The sequence below is a fragment of the Artemia sp. Qi Xiang Cuo genome, chromosome 11 (genome assembly GCF_049724085.1).
Source record: "Artemia sp. Qi Xiang Cuo chromosome 11, ASM4972408v1, whole genome shotgun sequence".
NCBI lineage: Eukaryota > Metazoa > Arthropoda > Branchiopoda > Anostraca > Artemiidae > Artemia > Artemia sp. Qi Xiang Cuo.
The window spans coordinates 331,501-337,500 of NC_142804.1; the positions used below are offsets into that span (position 1 = coordinate 331,501).

Sequence of the window (6,000 nt, forward strand, 5' to 3'; positions counted from 1 at the left end):
CCGACCCCCAATGCCCACCCCCAGTCCGCAAAGGTCCCCCGGGACCGAGAAGCGCCGCGGGCCAGGAAAGCGCCGCATGGGGATGCGCCGCAGGAGGATGCGCCGCGGGTCGGGGGAAGCGCCGCAGGGATGTGCCGCAGAGATGCGCCGCAGGGGTGCGCCGCAGGAATGCGCTGCAGGAATGCGCTGCAGGAATGCGCCGCAAAAAGTAAACTAAAAAGTAAAAATTTCGAAATGTTATCCCCCAAACGCCCTCCTCAGACCCCCAAAGGCCCTCCCCAGGTCCGCAAAGGTCCCCCGGGTTCCCAAAGGGCCAACCGGCCCCCAAGGGTCCCCCGGGCCTTCAAAGGTCCTCCCCCGGTCCCCAAGGGTCCACTGGGCTCCCAAAAGACCACCCAATCCTCAAGGGCCCCGGATCCCCAAACGCCCTCTCTGGGTCCCAAAGACCCTCCCCCGGTCCCCATACATGCACACAAAAACTTACACACACACAAAAACTTACACACACACACAAAAAAACTTACACACACACAAAAACTTACACACACACACAAAAACTAACACACACACGCCAAAACATACAAACACACACACACAAAAAATAACACACACACACACACACAAAAACATACACAAGCACACGAAAACAAACAAGCACACAAAAACTGACATGCACACAAAAACAAACACACAAACACAAAACTAACACACACAAACACACTAAAACTCACACACACACGCAAAAACTTACACACACACAAAAACTTACACACACACACACACACACACACAAAAAAACAAATGAACAAAAAAAAAACAAAAAAAAACAAGAACAAAAAAAAACACACACACACACACACACAAAAAAACAAACAAAAAAAAAAAGAAAAAAAAAAAAAACACGCCCAAAATTAAACACACAGACACTTACACACACACACACACACACAAAAATATAAACAAACACAAAAAAAAAAATTACACACACAAAAACTTACACACACACAAACTAACACACACACACAAAAAATAAACATCAACACACAAAAGCTAAGACACACAAAAACTTACACACACACACACACAAAAACTTAGACCCACACGCAAAAACTTACATGCACACAAAAACTTACATGCACACAAAAACTTACACACACACAAAAACTTACACACACGCAAAAAAACTTACACACACACACACAAAAACTTGCACACACACACAAATGAAAAATTACACAAACACGCCAAAACTTACACACACACGCCAAAACATACACACACACACACAAAAACTTACACACACACACACACACAAAAACTTACAGATGCAAACGAAAACTTATATGTAGACAAAAACTAATAAGCACACAAAAACTTACAAACACACACAAACACACTAAAACTCATACACACACGACAAAAATTACACACACACACAAAAGATTACACACACACACATACACACACAAAAAAACTACAACATGAACACAAAAAAAACACATCCAAACACGCGCACACAAATACACACCCACACACACACACACACAAAACTTACACACACACACACAAAAACAAACACACACACGCAAAAACAATCACACACAAAAACTTACACACAAACACACACACACAAAAACTTACACATTCACACGAAAACTAAAATTCAAAAAAAAAATGACTATCAAAAAAAAAATTACACACACACCCACACAAAAAAATTTCACACACAAACACAAAAAAAATAACAAACACACTCAAAAACATAAACACACACACAAAATTACACACACACACACACACACACACACACACAAAAACATACACATGAACACAAAAAAAACACAAACACACACTCACACACACTAACACACACACACACACACACAAACTTACACACACACACACGAAAACTTACACACACACGCCAAAACTTACACACACAAAAACTCACACATGCACACGAAAACTTACACACACACACACGCACAAAACTTGCATACACACACACACACACACACACAAAACTTACACACACAAAAACTTACACACAAACACACACACACAAAAACTTACACAAGCACACGAAAACTAACATGCACACAAAAACTTACATGCACTCAAAAACTTACACACACACACACACACACACACAAACACACTAACACACACAAACACACGAAAACTCACACACACACGCCAAAACTTACACACACACAAAAACTTACACACACACACACACACACACAAAACTTACACATGAACACAAAAAAAAACTCACACACACAAGCACAAAAACTTACACACACACACACACACACAAAACATCAACACCCACACACGAAAACTAACACACACATACACAAAATAACACAAACAGAAACTTACACATTAACACAACAACTTAAACACACACACACGCCAAAAATTACACACACACACACAAACACATACACACACACACACACACACACACACAAACTAACACATTAAAATAACAAAAAACTCACACACACACGCACAAAAACTTACAAACACACACACACACAAAACTTACACGCACACACACGAAAACTTACACACACACGCCAAAACTTACACACACAAAAACTTACAAACACACAAACACACACACACATACATAAACTGAAACACACACACACACACACACAAAAAAAAAACTTACACACACAAAAACTTACACACACACACAAACACACACAAACTTACACACACACACAAAAAACTTACACCCACACACAAAAGCTTAAACACACAAAAACTTACACGCACACACAAAAACTTACATGCACACAAAAACTTAAATGCACGCAAAAACTTACACACACTCACAAAAAATTACACACACACACACAAAACTTACACACACACAAAAAACTTACACACACACAAAAAAATACACACACACACACACACACACACACAAAAACATAAAAATGATCCCTAAAAATAACATGCACACAAAAACATACACACACACACACACACGATAACTTACACATACACACACACACGTCAAAACTTGAACACACAAAAGCTTAGACACACAAAAACTTACACACACACACACAAAACTTACACCCACACGCAAAAATTTAAATGCACACAAAAACTGACATTCACACAAAAACTTACACACACACTAAAAATTACAAACACCCAGAAAAACTTACACACGCACAAAAACTAACACACTCACACGAAAACAAACACACACACACACACACAAACACACACAAAAAAAAATAACACATGAACACGAAAACAAAAATGAACATAAAAACTTACATGCACACAAAAACTTACACACACGCACAAAATCTTACACGCACACACAAAAACTTACACACACACACACTAAAAATTACACACACACACGAAAACTTACACACACACACACACAAAAACTTACACACACACATGAAAACTCACACACACACACGAAAACTTACACACACACAAAAACTTACACACACACACACACACAAAAACTTACACATGAAAACAAAAAATAAAATGCAGACAAAAATTTACATGCACACAAAAACTTACACACACACACACACACACACACACACACACAACTTACACACACACACACATGAAAACTAACACACACACTCAAAAACTTAACACACACACCAAAACTTACACACACACACACACAAAAACTTACACATGCACACGAAAACTTACATGCACACAAAAACTTACACACACACACACACACAAAACTCACACACACACACAAAACTCACACACACACACAAAACTCACACACACACACACGAAAACTTACACACACACGACAAAACTTACACACACACAAAAACTTACACACACACACACACACACACACAAAACTAACACAACAACAAAAAAAAAACTCACGCACACAAGCACACAAAATTACAAACACACACACACACACAAAACTTAAACAAAAACACGCGCCAAAACTTACAAACACAAAAAAGTACAAGCACTCACACAAACAAACAAAAACTTACAACCAAACACAAAAAAAAAAAAAAACACAACTTACACACACACACACACACAAACTTACACACACACAAAAAAGCAAAAACTTACAAAAACACACAAAAACTTACACCCACATACACACGCTGAGACACACAAAAACTTACAAATACACACAAAAAATTACACCCACACGCAAAAACTTACAAGACCACAAAAACATACAAGCACAAAAAAACTTACACACACACACACACAAACTTAAAAACCCACACAAAAACATAAACACACACACATAAACTGACACACTCACAAAAACTTACACACACACACACACACACACAAAAACTTACACAATCACATGAAAACTTACATGCACACAAAAACTTACACACACACACACGAAAACTTACACACACACACGTCAAAACTTACACACACACACAAACAAAAACTTACACACACACGCAAAAACTAACACCCACATAAAAAAACTTACATGCACAGAAAACATTACATGTACACAAAAAATTACACACACTAAAACTTACACACACACACAAAAACTTACACACACACACAAAAACTGACACACATAAAAGAACACTTACTCAACCACACACATTCACACACATACACACACAAAAACTTAAACATTCGCTAGATAACAAACATGAACATAAAAACTTACATTCACACACAAACTTACACACACATACAAAAAATTACACGCCAACACAAAAACTTACACACACACACGACAAATTACACACACACACGCAAACTTACACACACACACACACAAAAATGTACACACACACACAGGAAAACTTACACACACACACGAAAACTTACACACACACGCCAAAACTTACACACACACAAAAACTTACACACACACACACACACACAAAAAAACATACACATTCACACGAAAACTTACATGCACACAAAAACTTACAGTCACACAAAATCTTACACACACACACACACACACAAAACTCACACACACACACACACACACACAAAACTCACACACACACACACACACACACTAAAACTAACACACACACCACAAAACATACACACACACAAAAACTAACACACACACACACACACACACACACACAAAACTTACACATGCACACGAAAACTTACATGCACACAAAAACTTGCATGCACAGAAAAACTTACACACACAAACACACACACAAAACTCACACACACACACACACTAAAACTAACACACACACGCAAAAACTTACACACACACAAAAAATTACACACACACACACACACACACACACAAAAACTAACACATCAACACAACAAAACTCACACACACACGCACAAAAACTTACAAACACACACACACATACACACAAAACTTACACACACACACACGAAAACTCACACACACACGCCAAAACTTACACACACAAAAACTTACACACACACACACACACACACACAAACTTACACAAACACACACAAAAAACTTACACAAAGACACAAACACACACAAACTAACAAACAAACACAAAAAATTATACACACAAACAAAAGCTTAGACAAACAAAAACTAACAAACACACACAAAAACTTACAACCACACCCAAAAAATTACATGAAAACAAAAACATAAATTCAAAAAAAAAATTAAAAACACAAAAAAACTAACACACACTCACAAAAACTTACACACACACAAAAACACACACACACACAAAAACATACACACACACACACACACACACACACACACACTTACACATGCACACGAAAACTAACAAGCACACAAAAACTAACACACACACACACACACGAAAACAAACACACACACACACGTCAAAACTTACACACACAAAAGCTTAGACACGCAAAAACTTACACACACACACACACAAACTTACACACACACGAAAAAACTTACATGCACACAAAAACTTAGACACACAAAAACTTTCACACACTCACAAAAACAAAAACACACACACA

The 6,000-nt window shown here is 37.9% G+C and overlaps 1 protein-coding gene across 1 annotated transcript in view; it reads left to right on the forward strand.

Moving 5' to 3' along the window:
* LOC148946507 (uncharacterized) overlaps positions 1-6,000 on the forward strand; it is a 304,047-nt gene that overhangs the window by 75,435 nt on the left and 222,612 nt on the right. The gene's annotated exons all lie outside the window — the stretch shown is intronic.